This window comes from Andrena cerasifolii, chromosome 15 (genome assembly GCF_050908995.1).
Source record: "Andrena cerasifolii isolate SP2316 chromosome 15, iyAndCera1_principal, whole genome shotgun sequence".
NCBI lineage: Eukaryota > Metazoa > Arthropoda > Insecta > Hymenoptera > Andrenidae > Andrena > Andrena cerasifolii.
This window is the reverse complement of record NC_135132.1, coordinates 844,045-868,245: the sequence shown is the minus strand read 5'-3', so window position 1 is coordinate 868,245 and position 24,201 is coordinate 844,045.

Sequence of the window (24,201 nt, the reverse complement as noted above, 5' to 3'; positions counted from 1 at the left end):
ACCTGCAAGGGTTCATCGTCGATGGAAGATTTGTCGCGGAGGAAGTGGCGGACCTACGAAAGGGAACAATTTTCTCGCACTATATTTTTGGGAGTTCGATGCCGCAATATCTTCTTACAAAATCCGACAAATCGAGCATCTGGTGGTTGGTGGCAAAACATCATGGACTACGTTGGGAAGATGGAGACGTTCCGTACAGTATGGCTAAACAGCTAATTATGAAAGCTGTAGCCGATGCGATCGACGAGGAAGATGACACATCCCATGTCGTATACGTTAAAGGGCTGCAGAAACGCGATTGGCTCCTGGATTTCCTCAATGAATATACGAGAGTGGACGTGATCATCGAGACGCTGGACATTGACTACGAGGATATCAAATCCCTAAATAAGCTAAATGTAGTTAATACTCTGGGATGTGGCAGACACGCAAAGCACTGTGCCATGCAAAATGTATTTAAAATATTCAACTGATGGTCTAAACGCCAGAGGGAAATACACAAATAAAATATAATCAATTTTTAATGCATAACTGTTTTTCTTCACCCTCCTCAACCACCAACCTCCTGCATGCACGCTAGATTAAGACGATAGTTGTAATTATTGTGTAGAAGTAGTACGATTCATGATCAAAGCGTATGATAGACGTTTCATAGACGTTCAGAGTGGTACGTTAGGCGATGAAAGTGGTACGATAGACGTTTGATAGACGTTCAGAGTGGTACGTTAGGCGTTGAAAGTGGTACGATAGACATTGAAAGTGGTACGATAGACGTTTGATAGACATTCAGAGTGGTACGTTAGGCGTTGAAAGTGGTATGATAGACGTTGAAAGTGGTTCAATAGACGTTCGATACACGTTCAGAGTGGTACGATAGACGTTGAAAGTGGTCCAATACACGTTTGATACACGTTCAGAGTGGTACGATAGACGTTGAAAGTGGTACGTTATGCGTTGAAAGTGGTTCAATAGACGTCCAATACACGTTCGATACGCGATCAAAAGTGGTGTGACCTAGTCGAATGATGTGTCCAAAGAAGAAGGCAGAAGAATTCGAAGAACATGATAAGTGCACTTTGAGGATGGTTAGTGAATAATTCGAATATGTATAAACGGTGAGGATGGTCAGCGAAAATGCAGGTGGCCTGTGATGAAGGAGGCGAAGAACAAAGGCATCCTACTTTGCGAAGCTATGCAACTTTAGGCATGGGCCCACATGTGGGAGCTTGGAGATGCAACGAGACCAGTTGTCTTCAAAGCGTGGTCAGCGTGCAGTCACTTTGACAGTTCTTTGAAACACTTTTTTCATTTTTTGTGTTAAGTGAAATTGCTTTGAAGAAGATTGCTTTTGAAGGATATTATCAATCGTTCAACGCATGGAAATACAATCGATTAATACCGTAAGTTTCCATTATCATATTTTAGTGAATCGTTGTGTTAGTAACTTTGAGAATTATAAGAAAAATCGGTTTCAGATTACGTCATTCCCATGAATTTGAAACGTCCGGCTACCGATACGATCACCGCTGCTGCGGCAGTTATGCATTCATCCAGCCCGAAAGTGTATGTGGCCTGTTGAAATGTTGCGGTTCAAACCGAAGCAATTCGATGTGCAGAACTTTATGAGGCGGAAGCTAATCAGGATGGCGACATTTTTATAAAAGTTTTTAAAAAATGCGATAATCCAATACACGACTACTTCAAGGATGATGAGGAATATTGGATGCATCGATATGCACAACAAACGTTTTTAGGCGATTTCGATGATGATGATAATGTACAAATAACTATATCTTGGAATAATCATGCGTATCATCCAAAGAGTGTGGCTTGGCGAAACGTCAGAGCGGAAAATATTGATTTTAAGGGGGTAGACACGGGTAATGCAGCGCGCTGTATACCGACACAATCTGGCCCGAAACATGGGTTCGGGATTTTTCGTTTTTCGTCCTTATATGAGCAGATTTGGGGCTGGGCGAGGTCTCATTCGAAAGAGGAAGGTTCAATGCGGAGCGCTCTGCTCATGGTTCAACGAGATTGTGTTGATATGTAATAATATCAGTGTCTAAAGTAAAGCAAAAGTCGACAAAATATACCCGCAGAATCCAAGCATTTTTAGGTCACTAAAAGAGTTTTGTGACTCAAACGGTGAGCAGAGCGCTCCGCATTGAATCTTCTTCTTTCGAATGAAACCTCTCCCAGGCAAAAATCTGCTCATATAAGAACGAAAAACGAAAAATCGTGACTACATTCCCAAATCAGAGTTCCGCCATATTGGCGATAATACATAGCAAGTCACTTGACAAATTTAGTTGAGGTAGTAGATACGAGATGGCGCCTACTCGGGAGGACTGCCAACGTGGATTCCTAGCAAAACCACAGACGAGGTATAGAATAAACCCATCACCTTATGGGACTTCGTGTCGCCACCCAATCTGTGTTACCGAACCATAATTTGAGGACTGAATTTAGCGACCTCTGTTCATGAACAGCGTCCAACTCAGCAACTACTCTGAAATGTGTTGAAATGCTGAAAGGTGTTGCGTACTTGCATACGTGTGACTTGTTTAGAGAGAGAGTTTGACATAAGAGGGTAGGCTTTTGTTACGGTATGCTTTGGCTCGGTCGGTCAACGACTCACGCGGATTTCTCTCCGAAAATCCATTTCGTGGATCAAGACACTATGGCGTTCAGAAATGGCATTTCTTCAAAGTCCGTGCAAGCTATAAATTGCAAGATGACATTGTTTATTAGCACTTTGCGTACCCTTGCGAACCCTTTCACGTATCGTGCGCCGAAAAAAGTATTAAAAATTCACGCTGTTACTGATATTCCCACAAATTTCTAATGCACTGTTTAATCATTCCAGTGAAGTAATAATAATTGGATTCCGTTTGCCCCTAATATTAGTTTACCGCCAACACTGAAATTTACAGTAAAATCTAATTTTAAAAGTCTCGCAGAAAGTTGCATGATGCATGAGTGTCTTGTGGTGCATGGATGCAACTGCAAATCGAGTTACTTTTGAAACCCGCATTGTGAAATAAAAGTTTGTCTAGCCCTGAGAAATTCATCGGTTCAGTGAAGTGTGTGCATGGCATAGTGCATATTATCTCGTGATTTCTCAATTTCATCGATTACTGGACCATGTGGGAGGCCTGTTAATTTAACAGGATTCCATTCAGATATACCCGTTACTTAGAAGACTTTTTCAGAAACTGAAGGATGTTTAAAAACAGAAAATGATTTTGTAATCGTGTGCAACGCGATTGTAGAGTCAGTGCCTGTGCCTGCCAAAAAGTGTTTCATAGAGTACCGTGCCTCTACGTGTTAGTGATGCGAACGCGAATTCCCATAAGGTGATAGGTCTATCGTTTTAGCCTATACTTCGCCTATGTTAGTAACTAAGGGGGAGAAACAAGTATCTCACTCATATTTCTCCAAATATTCCTGCAACTATTCACTTACACTAAGTTCAACTAAAACGTATTTATACATTATAAATAATACTACGTGATATGTATAAGCATTCACATTAATGTATCGAACGATTAAACATTGAAAATAAAAGAGAATTCAGTCGGCGCAGAAAATCATTTGCAAATCCAAGGCCAAATGTTACAAATTGCTTGATATCTCGAGTTCTATCGATTATAGTTAATAATAATTTATACTGGGCGGTTAGTGTAAATGTTGTTAACATTATTTGTCACAGCAATAGCCACTGGAATGGATATTTTAGCCGAAAATCCATTTTTGCCGAAGAATTCGCTGGATTTCGCAATTGTAACTAACCGTCGACCTTGTTTTGATCGGGGGACATCATTCCTCGAAGTCTACATAAGGAGCTCACAGATCTTCATGTACTCAGTCGTCGTCGGTCCTCCGGACTTGAAGGACCTCCGGGAACCCTGGAGCTGCCGAGCCACCTGGATCCACTGGACTTCCTGGGGACCTGGTCAGGGGTTCAACCCTGGTTCTTCCTCCCCCTCCTCCCCTGGAGCTGCCGAGCCACCTCGATCCACTGGAGTTCCTGGGGACCTGGTTCTTCCTCCCCCTCCTCCCGGAGCTGCCGAGCCACCTGGATCCACTGGACTTCCTGGGGACCTGGTCAGGGGTTCAACCCTGGTTCTTCCTCCCCCTCCCCCCTGGAGCTGCCGAGCCACCTCGATCCACTGGACTTCCTGGGGACCTGGTTCTTCCTCCCCCTCCCCCCGGAGCTGCCGAGCCACCTGGATCCACTGGACTTCCTGGGGACCTGGTCAGGGGTTCAACCCTGGTTCTTCCTCCCCCTCCCCCCGGAGCTGCCGAGCCACCTGGATCCACTGGACTTCCTGGGGACCTGGTCAGGGGTTCAACCCTGGTTCTTCCTCCCCCTCCCCCTGGAGCTGCCGAGCCACCTCGATCCACTGGACTTCCTGGGGACCTGGTTCTTCCTCCCCCTCCCCCCGGAGCTGCCAAGCCACCTGGATCCACTGGACTTCCTGGGGACCTGGTCAGGGGTTCAACCCTGGTTCTTCCTCCCCCTCCCCCCGGAGCTGCCGAGCCACCTCGATCCACTGGACTTCCTGGGGACCTGGTCAGGGGTTCAACCCTGGTTCTTCCTCCCCGTCCTCCCCTGGAGCTGCCGAGCCACCTCGATCCACTGGAGTTCCTGGGGACCTGGTTCTTCCTCCCCCTCCCCCCGGAGCTGCCGAGCCACCTGGATCCACTGGACTTCCTGGGGACCTGGTCAGGATTTCAACCCTGGTTCTTCCGCCAGCCTCTCGCCCCTCTGGCCTGGGTTCGTTTATTCGCTTGGTGCTGATGAAATTTTGGGGTTCGGTAAGTCATTTAAAATTTTATTGTTTTGCGAATGTCAAATCTGATTTCTTCGGTCGTTTTCCATCATCTGTACTATTTCCATGCATACTTTCGAGAATTTTGCGCGAGTCGTTCTATTTTGTGTATTTCTTCGATGGGTTTGCATGATTTATTTTATTTGATGCATTTCTTCGATGGGTTTAAATGATTTATTTCATTTTCGTGAATTTCTTCGCTGGTTTTCTCTGATTCATTTCATCTCGTCGATGTCTTCGATGGTTTTCCCTGATTCATTTCATGTCTTCGATGGTTTTTCCTGATTTATTTCATCTCGTCGATGTCTTCGATGGTTTTCTCTGATTCATTTCATCTCGTCGATGTCTTCGATGGTTTTCCCTGATTCATATCATCTCGTCGATGTCTTCGATGGTTTTCCCTGATTCGTTTCATCTCGTCTATGTCTTCGATGGTTTTTTGTGACTTCTGTCACTCTGTCATGCATCTCATCGATGGGTCTACATTCTCTGCTCTTTCCTTCAAGTACTTATCTCTGCGGTGGTTTTGCATGCTCGTGCGTGCTCTGCTGTTGGTCGAAATTATCTCGATCGTCTCCAACTCAATAAGCTTTTCCTTAATTTCTTTCCAGGCCGACCACACCGTTACTAACATATAGTAGTTGATTGTTTCAGCTTTTCAGGTTCACCGTTACTCGGGGAATGGAGTTAATAACACGATATATTTAAAAAGATACTAGTGAAAAGTGATCGTGCAAAGTGACAGTGAAAGAAGACATCTAAGGAAGCCTAGGCTAATTTATTATAGTATGAAGTATTTAAGGTCCCATGTAAAATTGCCAAGCAGTCACTAAATCGTTAACTTTGTTGTTCGTTTATTGGCTCCTCATCTGTGATGAGGAGGTCACCGCTGCTTCCGTTTGCGGAAGCAAGTGACTGAGCATGGAATCGGTATGGGTGGATCAGTTTCATCCCTTGGTGTTCTTGTCCAAAGGGAAAAGTTTCGGGCGTAGGGGGTGCACCTTTTGGTACACTGCCTGCGTAAGTCACCCGGTTCGATTACCCAATCTCCGTGTTGGACGGCTTGAGTCAGGTCAAGTGTTTGCTCCTGACGAGTCGCATCGGAGCAACAGGAATCGTCTGGGAGGCGCCGAGCGCTTTTCCCTTTCGACTTGGACAGCAGGGTGGTAGGAACTGCGCCGTCCAATACTTGTTTCATGCTTACCCTTCGCCTTTCCTTCTTTCCTGAATTTCTTTTAATCGAGTGATTGCTTGGCAGTTCCCTAGATTCTATATCTAAACCGAAGGGATCGATGGAACTTTGTTTCCATCCATCTCTTTGGTTTAGTAGGCTTCATGTACAGGGAGATCGATGGAACTTTGATTCCATCTATCTCTCTACGGGTCTCCAAGCGCAGCAACCTCCTCGCGGTGAGACCTGGTAATCGGTGAGAACCGAGCCAATGGCTGCGATTGTCAAATATTCTAGTCGTATATAAGAATTTCTTTAACTTGCAATACTATGGTAGAATGTAAGAATAAAATATGTAACTTAAAATGTTGTTCGATTGTTCCTACCGAACCCCAGAATACGAATATAGTGTTAAGATGGAAGAATAAGTGCAAGTTGGAATATTTCAGCGAGATACTGGAACTGGTGAGTTTTTCACAATTTTTAAAGTCCTCTCTGCTTCAGCATTTTATTGAAATATACAAAGTTACAATTCCTTTGCGAGGTATTCCAAAAATTTTCAGAATGCACAAAATTGGGCTTTATAACAGGAGAACATGATGTCGAAAGAGGTGGCACTAAGTAACGTCTTCGGAGAGAGAATCGAGGATGCCTTCGAAGCTGAAATTTAGTATACCTCTTTTCGCTTCATGTTCTCCTGATATATTGGCCAAAATCTGGCGAAAATTTTCAGAATGCACAAAATTGGGCTTTGTAACAGGAGAACATGATGTCGAAAGAGGTGGCACTAAGTAACGTCTTCGGAGAGAGAATCGAGGATGCCTTCGAAGCTGAAATTCAGAATACCTCTTTTCGCTTCATGTTCTCCTGATACATTGGCCAAAATCTGGCGAAAATTTTCAGAATGCACAAAATTGGGCTTTGTAACAGGAGAACATGCCGTCGAAAGAGGTGGCACTAAGTAACGTCTTCGGAGAGAGAATCGAGGATGCCTTCGAAGCTGAAATTCAGAATACCTCTTTTCGCTTCATGTTCTCCTGATACCTGGGCCAAAATCTGGCAAAAATTTTCAGAATGCACAAAATTGGGCTTTGTAACAGGAGAACATGATGTCGAAAGAGGTGGCGCTAAGTAACGTCTTCGGAGAGAGAATCGAGGATGCCTTCGAAGCTGAAATTCAGAATACCTCTTTTCGCTTCATGTTCTCCTGATATATTGGCCAAAATCTGGCAAAAACTTTCAGAATGCACAAAATTGGGCTTTGTAACAGGAGAACATGATGTCGAAAGAGGTGGCATTAAGTAACGTCTTCGGAGAGAGAATCGAGGATGCCTTCGAAGCTGAAAATCAGAATACCTCTCTTCGCTTCATGTTCTCCTGATACCTGGGCCAAAATCTGGCAAAAATTTTCAGAATGCACAAAATTGGGCTTTGTAACAGGAGAACATGATGTTGAAAGAGGTGGCACAAAGTAATGTCTCCGGAGAGCAAATTACAGAGCGAGAAGTGGCGCAGAATTTTCTAACGCCTCTTGAAAGGCCTGCGCCTCTTATTTGCAACTTTAAGCCGATGCCTTTGAAGCTGAAATTTAGTATACCTCTTTCCACTTCATGTTCTCCTCATATATTGGCCAAACTCTGGCGAAAATTTTCAGATATCTCTAAAATCAGGCTTCGTAACAGGAGAACATGATGTCGAAAGAGGTGGCACAAAGTAACGTCTCCGGAGAGCAAATTAAAGAGCGAGAAGTGGCGCAGATGTTTCGAGACAGTGACTGTTTAACGAAGAGACGCAGAATTTTCGAACGCCTCTTGAAAGACCTGCGCCTCTTATTTGCAACTTTAAGGCGATGCCTTTGAAGCTGAAATAGCCACTAAACATTTGTTGTCATATAGGATATATTTAGGTTATATTTTCTGTCACTTCGAGGAGCCGACCACATAATAATCACGCGTATCCAGTCTGCGCATTTTCACTAGCCCAATTCAACATTCAATACAATTCTGTATATATAATGTTTGTTGATAACTGCTTTCTGCAGAGGACGTGTAATAAGTGTATTTCATGTTGTTTCGGTGCTTTGATAGTAAAAAAATGTCTAACCTAACAAATTTCATTTTCTGGGGACATTCCCTCATCTATTTTCCCTTTTCACTTAGAATTCCTTACTGCTAACGTAGAATATTGTAGCATAAGCACATTTCAAGTAATTAAAATGTACAATGAATTTTCTACGTTTACAGTACCAGCCGACTTTCCGTTTAAACTTTTATAAGTATAACGGAACAGCTGAGAATTTCTTTCCTTATTCAGAATAGAATACAGAAATAGCAAACAGCTCCCTCTCGCGTTCACCGGGTAATCGTCGATCTATCGGTATTACCATTTCTGTGCAGTAAAAAATGCTGTAATACCGACCTGCTGAATCGGCCAGGTCACGTGACGTGTCTACCCCCTTAATACCTATAGGAATATAGTATCGGGGCTTCGGGATAGTGTTGTTGCAGTTCAAACTGACCATGTGCAAGTTCCTATGGATTTACCATTAACTAATCTATTTGCGGATGATGTTATCGAGTGGGATAATTAAGCCAAATAAATTTTAATTATGTTTTTTTTTATATTCTATATTATTCCTTCATATTATTCTTTCATATTATTATTTGTAACAATATATATTTCTTAAACATATATTATTTCTCAATTTTATTTACCCGTGTTCCTCCCCTCACCGCCTAATTTTTAAGATTCGCCGTTTCAATAATTATTATTTCTCTGCGTTGGGAAAAAAGATTTCTACTGACGCTGCATAAATCTATTTCGTTCTTCGCGCCGTCAAGTGACATCACCCTGCGCGGCCGCTCCAGAGTAGTCTAATTACGCGAGATCGCGCAAAACGTTGCAACGTTAAATCGGAACGCTTTGAAATACTGTTGGCTTTAGAATTCATGCGATTCTATCTCCTATGTAGTGGTGTCTCTTTCCCTCCTCGAATTTTAACTTTAAAGTAATGCTCCGTCTCTTTCCCTCGAAGACGCGGTGTCGAAAAACGCTGATCTTTCCCGACATCGTACGAAACAATTTCTGATGCATATTGGTATGGAAAAAAATTTCTAGGACAGTCCCCGCCCTGGGTTAGGTCCGAAAAAAATTTCGGGTGGGCCAAGTTCTGAAAGAGATTTTTTCGGGGGTCAATGCCTCCCTCTGAAAAATTTCCGACGGTGGGCCAGGTCTGGAGAGGCCTCGGCGGCGGCTCGGCTCGGACTGATCCCCTCCACGATTATGGCTTCCCCCACTCCGCGGCTTGTGCGCGCGCACACGGTCTTCCTCTCCCCGCTGGCTCCTCGCCCATCTTTCTCTCCGCCGCGTTCCCCGCGCGCCCTCACTTTCCCCCGCCCCCGCGTTCCCCTCAGAGGACCTGTTTTAGAACCCGATTTTTTTATTATTATTATTTTAAAAGATACGATGGTCAAGTTCGGTTTTTCAAATGGAACTATTTTTTTTTGAAGACCTGAGTTGATAGTGCGTTCCAAGACAAATTCAATAAGCTTTAATGTATACACTTTATTTCCACTAGTTTTAAAGATATTGCGCTTGCAAAATTACTGATTTTCACTGGAAGAAATCCCTCTGGAATAGTAAGGACCGGGGTCGGTCTTACTGGCGCTACGGGTGGCATTGCCTGTTGCAACTGATACCTACCTGCCAAAGGTCTACGACAGGGTTCCCAGGCCCAAAAGCTGGACAATTCTATTCCGTCAGAAATGCTACTTACGTAGGTACATCTGCGGTATCGAGAAGGGTAACGTTACTTTTATTTCGCACTTGCATCTACGCTCGGATGGCCGGTTCTCTTGGGAGGGATGTAAGTTGGATTGATTAGGTTAGGAGGAGTGAAACTTGCTGGACTAAGTTCCAACCATAGAGACCAGATTTTATCAGAACCAATCGGATTTGCATCCCTCACAAACGGCTGCTCTCTTGAAGAGGCCCGATGAGGAATACGATTTACTTTAATTACAGTACATGTGTGTTTTGTAATAAAGTGTTTCTATTGTCTCCTGAATTCAACAACTGCCATCCAGACATCCACGCTCCTACAATCCACCGGCAATACTCCTCGTGAAGAGACACAGGAAGAAAAGGGGGAAAAAACAAGCTTCGATATCAAAACAAAAGCATGCGTTGACGTATTCCGTGCGAGAGAGGGTGGGCATTGGGGAGGAGGTATTGCTATGAAGAGGGCCTCTTCAAGAGAGCAGCCGTTTGTGAGGGATGCAAATGCGATTGGTTCTGATACAATCTGCTCCCTATGGTTGGAATTTAGTCTAGCAAGTTTCACTCCTCCTAACCTAACCAATCCAACTTACATCCCTCCCAAAAGAACCGACCATCTTGAGCGTAGATGCAAGTGCGAAATAAAAGTAACGGTGCGCTTCTCGATACCGCAGATGTACCTACCTAAGTAGCATTTCTGACGGAATAGAATTGTCCAGCTTTTGGGCCTGGGAACCCTGTCGTAGACCTTTGGCAGGTAGTTATCAGTTTCAACAGACAATGCCACCCGTAGCGCCAGTAAGACCGACCCCGGTCCTCGCTATTCCAGAGGGTTTTCTTCCAGTGAAAATCAGTAAATTTGCAAGCGCAATATCTTAAAACTAGTGGAAATAAAGTGTATACATTAAAGCTTATTGAATTTGTCTTGGAACGCACTATCAACTCAGGTCTTCAAAAAAATAGTTCCATTTGAAAAAACGAACTTGACCATCGTATCTTTCAAAATAATAATAATAATAAAATCGTCTCGGCTAATAAATTGGCCCTCTCGAACCATTCAATTGCATATTTTTTAAATTTTTTATCTCCAATACTTTAGGAGATATCGCGCTGTCTTGTCTTAAGTGGGACACCCTGTATGTGGACATACGTGTACCCGTGAATTTCAGTACACGAGTACAGGGATACTACGATCCGTGAATTTCGATACACGTGTTTACGTGTATCTTCAATACACGTTCTACGCCGTGATCTCTAGTAAGAAGTGAACGCAATTTAAGAAAGGGTCAAAACTGATTTGACTGACAACTATGCGGGTGGTTAATTTCCGCAGAATTAAAAAACATTTAAAATAATAATGTAAGAAAAAAATCGTCTGACCTAATAAATTTGCCCCAGCGAACCATGCAATCCCATATAAACATAGTGTTTCGGCAAAATCATCTCTCTCTTTATTTATATATCTCTCTCTATCTTTCTTTTTTTTTTCTCTCTCTCTCTCTCTCTCTTTCATATTAGCCGCAAGAAACTACGAACAATCTCAAGCAGCTGATTGACTTCATATTTACTTTTCGCGATCATACATACATACTCTTCCACACAACACCTCTCATACACTCACACACATACTCTCGCTCTCGTGACCGACCCGAGTGCTGAGTTATACAGAGCAGTAGTCTCTTGTATCTCTACAGTGTAATCTCTCGTGTCGCGAACTGTTACCTCTCTATTAACTGTATCATCTCATTATCTATCTCTACATCTCAATAAACCGCACTATTCTCAACATTTTTGAGTTCTCTCTATACACATTGTTTTTCTATCTCGAATACGCTAGGAAATATCCAACTGTTTACTATTCCCGCGGACACCCTGTATATACCTCTTTATTACTTTCTGCCGTTTCTTTTTCCATCTACATACATACCTAGATTCAAGGGTTCGCTCGGCGGTAGTCACACTCATACAGATTACAAAAAATTTTAAATTTTGTAAGGCGCTCTACTTGAAGCATTATAACTCCCGATATAACCACCATTTTTACATACAATTTTTTTTCATATTCCCTAAAGATTGACAAATGAAGCCACAAAAGTGGAAGTAAATATATTGAATTATTTGGTTTTAAATAATTCGCGTTCAGTTTCTACCGCTTGTAGCGGCTCGGAGAGGCTTGGCTTCCAGGCGCGGCGCGCGCTTCGGGATTTCTGCACTGTCGGAAATCAATGCACCACGCCGATCCCTTGGTTTCAAGTGCCGTTTTCCTTTTCAAACTACCTTTTCTGTCTCTTATGTAAACTCTTCTGGAGTCGAGGTTTGTGCGCAGGCAGGACTGTGGTGCTTTCTGGCGCGCCACACTTTTTCGAACGTGCCACGCAAGAACGAGGGTGAAAAATTTGACCTGCATCACGCACAATCAGAAGACTACCCCTTTTCTTCAAAACATCTTGCATACCTATGTGTATTTATTGTCTATCAATATTAGTTTTTATATTAAAACAAGCAATGACATGGTAATTATTGCCGTCAATAATAATAATTATGATCGTCAGAAAAGTGAATGTGTTAACTGCAATTTCATTTGCCATCGCATTGCCGGGGAAACATTTGGACATTTTTTAATGTACACTTATAAAATCTTATAGCCATTATAAGTGTGTCATAAACCATTTCCACAATTTGTAGCACCTTCAAGTCAACCAAATGTAGCTTCGTAAAAACAGATGTTACAGTGTGCCCTACAGTAACAGCATTTATGATATCCTCTATTAGCCAGGCATATCGAGGAATTCGTATAGTTTTCGCGAACTTATATCGCGATCGTGTCTTGTCAATCGTTTCGGAGATCGATAATATACATTGAGCAGGTAGTACACATTACAAAACTGCGCTGGATCGTGGAAAAAAACATATCGATTGTGCCGACGTAGAAATGTGAGGCCGAACCCGCTGTCTCTAAGTAGTGCCGAGTGTATAACATTCTGGCGAGCACGAAGGACCGCGCTCCTTCCTTCGCTCCGGCGTTCATGTACTTTTCCGTGGCTCGCTGGCGCGTGGCGCACAAGACCGCGCGCCGGACCGCGCGCAAGAACGTGCGTGTAAAGAGCCCTATTAAGTGGCGACCGGTCCCCGTTCGTCTCAGAATTACGGTCCCCGATTCCCGACCATACTGCAATTGGTCAGGAGATTCAGTTCCCTTTTGCATCCTATCACTATTATGGTCAGAATTTCTCTCCACTTTCGTTGCGGTTACTGGTTACTTGACCGATATGTGAACGGTCTGAATTTCGGTTTCAGCTTCGGTCTCGACTCCCTGGTTGAAATTGAACCCAAAATAATAATATAAATGACGCTTGGTCGAAATAGAACGCAAAATAGTAATAAATGATATTGGTTCATCTAGGTTACGACTTGTGGTCGGTACAAAAGAGAATACCTATGATCGATATGGCAGGAATTGACCTAAATGGCTAAGATGTCACGACTGCTAGCTAAACTGGTAACTAGTGTAGCCATCTTGGCCCGGATGGGGCGCGCTCTACCTCAGGCTTTCGCCTATACGAGCATTTGGCCGGCAAGGTGGTGTGTGTAAAAATTTAACCATCGTTGCGGTCCGCTTCCAAGGGAAATTCGGAGTAGATGTTCTGCCGAAATGGTGCTTGGAAAAACCCTGCCCTCATCCGCTAGGAATCACTGGGCAAGTAGGATCTACCCCGAGGGCGGCGGCTCGTTTAGTCAGCGCTACACGCCGCGATGCGGCGCGGAACGCTATCCAGTGGGGACCACTGGGAGATAGAGCCACCAGCGTAAGCTCGATCCCGGCAGGATGGCTTTCGTCGATAACGCCCCACCCGCCACAGTACCTGGGCACTGCCTGCGCTGCGGGTCGGGGCGGGTGACGTGGCTGAAACAGAACAATTGTATTAATCTGCTCGGTGCGAGGGAGTTGCTGCAGCTGCGGGATCTGTTGGTGCTGGGTGGAAGTATTTGGAGAGGGATTTCCAGGCCGATTCTTTTTTTACCAGTGTGGATTTTGAGGTGCTCATTATTGCACTAAATGTGCTCTGTGTTACGAGTTGGTGAGGGGTCGGTGGCCAGGGGAGATTCTTTTCTAAAGTGATAAGCCTGAGTTTCTCTCGTTCAGTCTCGTGCAGCGAGCAGTGCAGAAAGACATGCAGAGCAGTCTCCTCGCCCCCGCTGCAGCCTCACGCATTGCTCTCCGCGAGGCCCAGGGATTTTAGTTTTGACGCGAAATCGCCGTGTCCTGATAAGAATTGAACTGCGTAGTGATCGGGCTGTAACCAGGTGATTTCTAGACGGTGTCTGATATTCGAGAAAATACTATAAGTATGACGGCCGTCGGGGGAATCGTCCCAACGACGTTCCCAGATCGCGTAGAGTATCTCTGGCATAGCTCTTTGAGGTGGTGTGATCGTCGCGTGTTCGAGGAACCGGTATTCGCCGAGGGAGAAGTTAATCCCTTTCCTGACTTTATATCTGATAGATGCTAAGGTGACATGGAGGTCGATGGGGGAGAACGCCTGCTATTACTGGTATGGCTGTTATGGAGGTTGTTTTATAGGCCTTCGTTACCTTCAGGAGAACCTGTTTTTGGGCCGATAATAAGACCTGTGCGCAGGTCTTATTGAGGTATTCGTGCCACGCAGCAGCCGCGTATGTCGCGATGGGAACGAAGAGACATTTATAAAGGACACGGAGGGTGTTGTATCTGAGACCCCACTTTTGCCTTTCTACAATCGACAGTGACTTAAACCTCTCGGTCCAACTCGTTTTAACCATAGGAACATGATCGTTGACCCTCATGCCCATATCGAAGTGCACTCCTTGGTACCTCATCGTCTGAACCATGCGGATGTCACGGGATCCTATTCTGATAGTGGGGGGCTTCCTGATGTCCAATTTGCCTTTCATAAGAAAAATCTCTGACTTTTCGACCGAGAACTCGAGTTTTTCGTTCGTGCACCAGTTGTGTGTAATGGTCGCGGCGGATTCGTCAAAGGGTTTGAGAACCGCTCTGCAACAGATCGTCCGCGTACGTGAAAGCCTCGAATCCGTCCAATTTCAGTGTGGCGAGCAGATCGTCAAAAACTAAGTTCCAAAGGCCGGGCCCGTGAATGGAGCCTTGGGGGCAGCTCCACATGACTCGCTTCTGTACCTCACGGTGCCCAACGACAAGCTTAACGGTCCGATTGCTGAGGTAGTCGGTCATAACGTCGAAGATATTGCTCGGGCAGCCCCTCTCTTTTAATCGAGAGAGGATGCTCGGCCACCAAACACTATCGAACGCGCCCTTTATATGGAAATGGATCACGAGGACATATTTCTCGGTGGATGTTGCCGCGACCTCCTTCATCTTAATAATGGCGTCTTCGGTGGAAAGACCTTGTCTAAATCGACATTAGGATGAGTTTCTCGAAGCTTTGCCTAACACTGGGACGAGACATGTGGGTCAATACGAGCTAGTGAAAGCCTCGTCACGATCGGGGCCCTTGAGAAGGGTTCGGATTGAGCCGGTTTTCCAGATACTGTGGAAGCAGCCGGTATTTAGGCACGCGTTGAAAAGGGAAAGGAAGGTTTCGGGTGCCACCGGGAACGAGGCCTTGACTACCTCGACCTCAATCAGGTCCTGCTCTGGAGCCTTCCTGTTCTTGAGGCCGAAGATCGTCCTCTGCGCTTCCGAGAGCGTGAAGTCGAGGGCGGTCTTGGACGCAGGGGGAGAGGCGCTGAACGCGCGTCTCTCTCTCTCTGCGCCTCTGTGGTGTCCTCATTGTCGTCCGGTACCAGCGAGTTAAGGAGTTTAAGGACAGCCTTCTCCCAGGTGTTCGAGCGATTAGGGCCTGTGTTCGGTATCGAGAGAGCTTTGTCTGGCGTGATTTTCCCTGTGCGGAGTTTCTAGACGGTGCCCTAGGGGTTGGCATTGCCTACCTCTGTGATGAAATTCCGGTAGCCCTCTCGCCTGGTTTTATAAATGCTTGCGGTGTGCTGTCTTCTGAGTTTACGGTACTTTACTTTATTGTCTAGTCTGCGGATTGAGTCGGATTCTGATTGAAACACGCAGCGGGCTTTATTGGATCTTTTCTTCATATCGGTTAGCTCCCCGGTCCACCAGGCGACAGATTTTTGATGGGGGCATTCTTCTTAAGAGAAGAATCACACGCAGCTAAGATATTACTTTGGATCGTTTCGGCGAAATTCTCGACGCGCGAGGTGGTGGTCGGCGTGAAGTGAATGGGGTTGCGGTATATTTCAGTGGAGAACAAATCGTGGAATCTCTCCCAGTTGGCTCTGGTGGTCTTAAAACGGGGATGGCGGATCGTGTACGGAGAAGTGTTGCAGGGGCTGAGAGTGAACCAGATGGCGTGATGGTGGCTGGAGGTCCAGCATTCGTGAAAGGTCCAGTTTCTGACTAGATTAATGGCCGGCCCGGATGCCATCGTGATATCGATGTTTAATGTACCAAAGTGGGAAATGGACGTGGGTGGGTTGTCGGACTCATTGAGAACAGCTAGATCCAGAAGGGATAAAGTCTCCTCGATCATATCTCCGCGCGCGTCGTTGTGTCTACAGTATCAGAGGGTCGATTTCGCGTTGGTGTCTGTTGCGATTATTAATTTTTGTCTCGGCAATTCAATGACAATTTTCCGGATTTTATCTAAATATGACTCGATCTGATGGGAACATTGAAAATAGATGCTGGAGAGATATACTGAACCGAATGGGCCTGTGATTTCCACGCACGTGCAGTGGGCGTCACTGAGGTGCGCGATTTTGAGAGCACGTATATGGCGCGAGTCGAGCGACCCCTCCAACCGACGCTATCTCGATTTCCGACAATTTCTGGAATTCCACCACAGGTAACGCACTTCCTAAAATCCCAAAATGTTCACAATCACTTACGCGTCACGAGGAAACACTCGAAGCAAAAATCAACTTGGTTTATACCGACTAAAAGAACCGAAAACTGCGGAGTGTCACGAGGCGCGTCCGTTCCCGATCCAAAATGGCCGACCCAGTCTAGCTAAACTGGCAGACATGATGGCTTCCCTGTCCGCGGAATTCGGGGAAGTTGTGACCGCAGGGGAGGAGAACCCGAACCCTGTGGTGACCAAGGCCGCTAAGGAGGCAACCAGGCGTTGCGGGGAAGCGACGGTCATGGTCGCCGAAGCTATGGCCACCCACGTTATGCACAGGTGGAGGAACAATGTGGTTACCCACAAGGCGCGGACACTCGAGACATCCCTGCCGGGGACGACACCACCCTCGATGCACAGGGTCGGGCACCCAGGGTTCCTGGGGCCCAAGTAACCCCCGAACCCCCTCGGAGGGTTACCCGGGACTAGGGAGTACAAACAGAGGAGCTGATGTCTAACAGCACCCCCCCCCCCCTCCCTGGCTACAGCACCAGAAATCCAAGAAGGGTAGCGGTAAGAAGGCCCTCCCCCCCCCCTAAAAATGACGGGGCCAAGGGGGCTAAGAAGAGGATCCTGACCACCCCGCAGAGTGAGGACTGTGCGAACAGCAGACTTTTCAAGGAGGTGGTGACCAAGGGCAGGACCCTGGCCCCACACGGGACGATGACGGACCCGAAGGGCGGGAGCGAGATGGAGATGGACCCGCCCCCCCCCCTCAGGGCCTAGCGGGATGGGGAACCCGGGTTTAGGACCAGGCATTACGCGTCAACAGCAGCAGCAGGGGGCATGGCAGCAGCAGCTGTCCTAGCGCTAGCGTAAAAAGCAGAAGCGTCAGAAGCTGCAGACTATGATAAAGTCCCAGCAGCAACAACACCGACAGACTCTGCAGCAGCAGCAGCCGACTCAGCAACCAGGAATGCTCCCCTTACCTGGGCTACAGGTACCGGAGGTTATGAGCCCCCCCCCCCCAGCAGCGGGACCCGTCGTTCGGAATTCAGCAGCAGACCGCTCTGGCTCCTCAGAATCCCTCAGGATCGCGGCCCCCGGCGCACGGAACCCTGCGGAAACAGGAACGGAAGAGAGATAAGAAGCGTCCAGAGGCGGTTCTTATAAAACATAAAGAGGGGTCATCTTATTTAGAGACCTACTGGCTTGCAGTCACCCTCCGTAGGGAGGCCCTCACAGGTATTAAGGCGGTTAAAGGACACGTCCGGGCCAGGCCCTGTTAGAGTTGGAAGGGACGACTCGTGCGGAGAGCTGACTACGGCTCTGAGAGAAATGTCGGGGGGGGGGAGGTGATCGGGACCCCGCTGCGGGACAGCCCTCGAGATTAGGGAGATCGACCCGTTGGTCGACCGGTCCTCGCTTACTGAGGCACTAGGGGAAGCCCTTGAAACGGAGGGGGGCAGGATAATGATGAGAACGCTAAAGTTAGGTCTGGGAGGGTCCCAGATTGCCGTAGTGGAGGTTCCCTCAAATGTGTTAAAGAGAGGGGCCGACACGTTAATGTTTAGGATAGGCCTCACGATGGCCAAGGCTAGGCCACTGAGGAAGTTTGTACGATGCTATGCCTGCCACCAGTTGGGTGTAGCGAGGTGGTGTCCGATAATTCAAGGAGGGTGGGGGGGGGGTGAGAGGTGCAGAAGATGCACGGACATGGATCATACCATTGCGCGATGTACGAAACCCCCCAAATGCATTATGGCCCCTAAATGCATGCAGGCTCGCGCAAGATCTGCTGCATAATGCAAGCCAGATGAACCTGGAGCTGGTAATAATATCAGAGCCTTATAAGCAGCTCCCGGAGTGGGCCAATGACGCATCCGGAGATGCGTCTATCTTGATCACCGGGTTTAACGGCAGATTCGCCTTCCTTGCTCCCGCCGCCGCGGCGGAAGGGATTGAGCGGTGGTTGTTAGCGAAACACTGGTAGAGAACTTAGGTTAGAGAACTGTACTCCCAGTAAGAAAATATCGGAATTCCTTAGGGATATGGATGACCTGGAGGACATCCTTGAGACCCAGACAACACCGAGCAGAGGGATAATTTGTGCAGGGGATTTAAACGCGAAATCCACGGTGGGGGCGGAAAGAACACGGATAAGACAGGGACCGCGTGCATGGGGTTCATAGCCAGACTAGGCCAGTGCCGGTAAGGATAGAGCTACACATTTCACCGCAATGGTGGCACGTCGGTTATCTACGTCATGGTGGTGAACAGGGGTCTGACACGGATGCTGAAGAAGACCGAGGTCTTGAATTACTTTACAATACTTTGTATTATGTTCTCAGCTAGGGACCCCACCCAGCTTGAGAGTATGATGGCTGCCGCGATAGATAGAGAGATTGGGCTTGAACTGGCGGCAGAAAAAACGAGGCCATATACCTCACGGGCATGCGAATTGAGAGGATCAGGGATATACGAGTAATAGGGGCAGTCACAACGGCGGCCGCGGTTAAATACCTGGGGGTCCGCTTTGATAGCCTCCGTAATTTCCGACGTCATTTGACTGAGGTGGCGGAAAGGGCCGACAGAGTGGCACGTGCATTGGCGGCGATTTTTCCGAATACCACGGAACCGTCGCAGTACCCCAGGAGATTGTACTACTTAGTGTGGGAGTCAGTCTTCCTATACACGGTTCCGGTATGGGCACCGGCAATGGAGATTGAGGCCGGCAGGACAATCCTGAGGACGGCGCAAAGAACAGCCCTTACAAGGCTAACGGCGGCATACAGGACTGTCGCGTTCTCCTCCTTTTGCGTGTTGGCGGGGAGAAGGCCGCGTTTTATTAAGGCAAAGATGGGACGGACAGTTTATGTCGCTAAAGCCCAGGACACAGAAGATACCACCATGAGCGAGCTGCGAACCGATAGAAACTACTTGGGGTAAAGGAAGTTGCTTGGAATACATCCTGTCAGTCAGCTAGCAATCTCGTCCCAGAAATGTACTTTACTAAAGAATATTACGCGATGTTCTGGGTGTACGCCCGGAACAACGGGGACGTAAGTGCTACTATGCGAGCGTTGGCACGGGAATACCCGCGCATCGAAACCCCAAGCGAGGGTACGATTAGGCGTTTGGCATCAAGATTACACTCGACGGGATCGATGATGCCGCGAGGCAGTGACATGGGTAAACCCAGAGCCGCGCGGAACCTTGCGGTAGAAGAGAACGTGTTGGACGCCATAGACGAAGACCCGACCGTCAGCGTGCACGACTTGAGCCGCCGTCTAGAGTAAATCACAGTACAAGATAACTGCAGCAATTATTAATTAAGGAAAACAAATGCTATCTAATAATGGATGTTTCTGTATTTTCTTCTAGTGCCAGCAGAATGACGGCACACCGAACTCTGAGGGAAAACATGTTGCATCCGTACAGCTATGTACGGGTGCAACATTTGCACCCCGGGGATAGCGACCAGCGGGTTGAGTATTCAGTGTGGCTGTTAGGAGAAGTGCAATGGAATCCGTCGTTCTGCAAATACATATTGTGGACGGACGAAGCACTCTTCAATAGGGAAGGGTGCTTCAATTCCCACAATCGGGATTTGTGGAGCGACGAGAATCTACTAGCGCTTCGGACACGCACAGCACAAGTCCGTCGGTCGATTAATGTATGGGCCGGCATTTGTGGTGACTACATCGTTGGGCCGTACATGCTGCCAGACGGGATGGACGGCCCAGCGTATAAAGTGTTTTTAGAGCATGTTCTGCCGGATCTCATGAACCATATTCCAAATGAGATCCGACGGAACATGTACTATCAGCAAGACGGGGATGGACCTCACTGCATCACAATTGCCCGCGACTACCTAAATGAAACCTTCCAGGACAGGTGGATAGGCCGCAGCGGTCCTGTTGCGTGGCCCCCACGGTCACTGAATATGACCTCGCTGGATTTTTTCTTCTGTGGCTACCTGAAGTTAATATCATTATTGCTGTTATTTTTTTTATAGGTATTCTTTTTTTACTTACGTTTTGTAATTGTTGTTGTGAGGTCCCACTATTTTTCGCGCAGTCGTAATTAGAGTCTTCCCCACAAATTACTCCAAATCTTCGCCAAAATCCCTCGAATTCAAATCTTACTCCTTTTCCCCAACCACCGACCACCTTGACGATGTACCTTAGCGGTCCCCATCTCAAGATGATCAACGACGAAATCCCCTTCCCTCTACGCCCTACAAGACACGATCTCCTCCCTCACTTTCAAAGTCTAAACAACTCCCTCGTCCCAAAAACCCTCTTACATCGAGACTACGTCTCACGACCTCCCTACGACCCAATGAGTCAAAGCCACTCTTACCTCGTTCCAATCAAAACACGCAAACCACATTTAACCAGTTTGAGTACCCTTTCTCGAGCGCCCCTCATAAAAAACCCCGGAAATAATATTGCGAAGTCCTTTTCGAATGCCCTTTATAAAAAACCCGGAAGTCCTATTGCGACGCATATTTCGTGCATGAGTCACGGTGCATACCGCGCACACCCCTCATATGTAAACACCGTATAAATACAAGGGCCTCAGAGGCCGTAGCCCTCTTCTACGGAAATTTCTTCTACGGAAACCTCTTCTACGGAAATCGTTTCTACCGAAATCTCTTCTACGGAAACATTTATAAGGAAATAACATTTTGCTAAACGTGTATCAAACTCAGTGCGACTACGCTCGACGAGAAAATCACCTTCGACATCCATTGTAAGCGACTATAATTACTTATTTTATTATTGAATATCACCACCATTTATATTGTAACTATTGCTCTCGCCTTTCATATTTTTCCTTATTGCTTATCGCATTTCTATCTCATTTATTGCTTATGCTTATCGCATTCTTGTATCATTGTTTATTGCTAAATGCTTTTGTACTTCATATCTTTATCAATTTGTAGTACTCACATATTTCATGCCCATACATACTGCTATTGCTTACTGTTTATATAAATGTTTTGTGCTAATGCTTAACGTCCCACGCATTATTATAATATTACCGCTATCGCATTAACAGTGCACGGCATATACTCGTGCTTTAAACTGAATAAACGTTCATATTCTAAATAACGCTTCGAATTATTGTAGTGTTCCTTCAGTTACGGAATTACCGAATCATAACAAGCTACTGCAACAGCTGATCTCGGTTCGCGAAGTCCGGGATTTCTTACAGTGTTTACAAGGCTTACTTTCGTATAGGCCTTGTACGACCATACCGTTACCTCTATTACAAAGAAATAAAACGCGAGGTTTCTTATATTAATGCAACGGTAAATCCAAATATCAGGACTTTAAATGCCCATGCTTGTGTCTAACGGGTGTCACTCTGGTGCTTGATTACTGCTTTACCTTCCCTGGTTGCTTGTGCCGCGAAGCTGGTTTTCGTGCCTAACTCCCATCTTTCCTAGTACCGCGAAACTGGTTTTCGTGCCTAACTCCCATCGTTCCTAGTGCCGCGAAACTGGTTTTCGTGCCTAACTCCTGCCTCACTTTGTGCCGCGAAACTGGTTTACGTGCCAAAGTCCTATCTTCCTTACAAAGAACACTAGTCAATTGATGATGGAATGGCGCAGATGTTTTTATATAGATCGAAAGTATATGTCACAAAGGTCACACAAATGTAAACTAAAGATGCTCCCAAAGGCTGGTCTGACCTTGAAAAATCTACAAAGGTGGAACCGGGGAAAGAAGAAAAATGAGAGAAAGAAAATGACAAATCCGTGTGTCCAAATTTAATTATCTCTATTATATGAAAATACATTATAGTAAATTAATGATAATAGATTAATGATAGATATTAATTAGGAAAAATTAATGATAATAAATGATATGCTAATGAAATCACAACAGTGGGTAATATTAACCATTACATTTATGATAATTGTCGACAAGAAGGTTTAAAAAAGTGATTGAAGCAATAATAAATTTCACAATGACTGCAACAAGCGAACACTGTTTCTTTCGTACCTTGGTCAACGAGATAGTCTAAACATGTCACTGACATCATTAGTATTATCATTTATTATCATTATTTTTTTCTAATTATTATCTATCATTAATGAATTATCATTCATTTACTCTAATGTATTTTCATATAACAGAGATATTTAAATTTGAACTGACAGATTTGTCATTTTCTTTCCCTCATTTTTCTTTTTTCCCCTTTTCTACCTTTGTTGATTTTTCAAGGTCAGACCAGCTGTTGGGAGCATCTTCAATTTGCATTTTTGTGACCTTTGTGACAAATACTTTCGATCTATATAAAGAAATCTGCGTGATTCAATCATCAATTGAATAGTGTTCCTTATTAGTGCCGCGAAGATGGTTTTCGTGCCTAAACTCCCCCAAGTAGCCTTGTGTCGCGAAACTGGTTTTCGTGCCAAGGCTTCCTCCTGATCTACCCCAACTATGTCATTCCCCTAAAAAGACCTTCACCCGGGACGTGACATTGTACAACAATCATTTCAGGATGAGGTGTACCGTCAGCCAGTGAATACACTGGAAGACAAAATTCACGCTGCAGTGGCAAACATAACACCACAAACATTGCAGGCCGTTCAAAGACAGGTGATTGTACGTGCTGAGGCTTGCATAGACGCTGAGTGTGGCCACATAGAGCAACTGCTCAATTAACTTCCTAACCTTTCGGGGCCACCAATTTTATAACGTAGGAACAACTCGTTCCATGAAAAATAAATTAAGTGATCAGTGTTAGTAGCCGTGCAGTGAAGTGAATATTCGGTACATTAACCCGAACGCACTTGACGTTGCGGCCCTTACCTTTGGGAGGCGTCGTATACCTGCGATCAGCTGAGCACTGGGGGCTACCCTACCATAAATCTTTTCATCCACCTATAACCAGGATCGGTACAGTGACCTACTTAGTGACACAGGTTTCCGAAAAGAAAGGAAAGGAATGTCCGAAAGGATGAGTTTTACGGGTGATTATTAGGTATAGAAATAAATTCTTTCCGATTTTAGGGTACAATAACAGTTCGATTTAAAAAATATGAAAACAATTAAATCATCGAAATAATTTCCATTATTGTTGTAACGAAGCGTCACGAGGCGCGCCGATGCGATCCGAGCCGGGCCGAGACGCGACACGCCGCAGCGAATCCTCCACCCCGCGACACGCGATTCCGAGAATTAGTACGCGCCGTCACCCTGGATCGAGTCTCTTTCCCGCAGGTACAATTACCACGGAGTAGTATATAAGCCCCGCGGCAGTCGAAGATGGATAGCTGTATGGGAATTAAAGAGCCCTCTAACCACAGGAGCGAATGACTGGAAATTGCCCGGATTCAAACTATTATGCTACTTCAGCGTGACTCCTACGTAACCATACCGTTTCGATAGAGTGGCTGGATATTGCCCAGCCTCTCTGAATACGTTCCTTACCGTAGTCTGTGTAACGCGGTTTCCTTCGTTGCATGCCGACTTGCTTGTTCGTACGTTCGTAGTACAAGCGCAGCCGCCTATCGCGTAGCCAA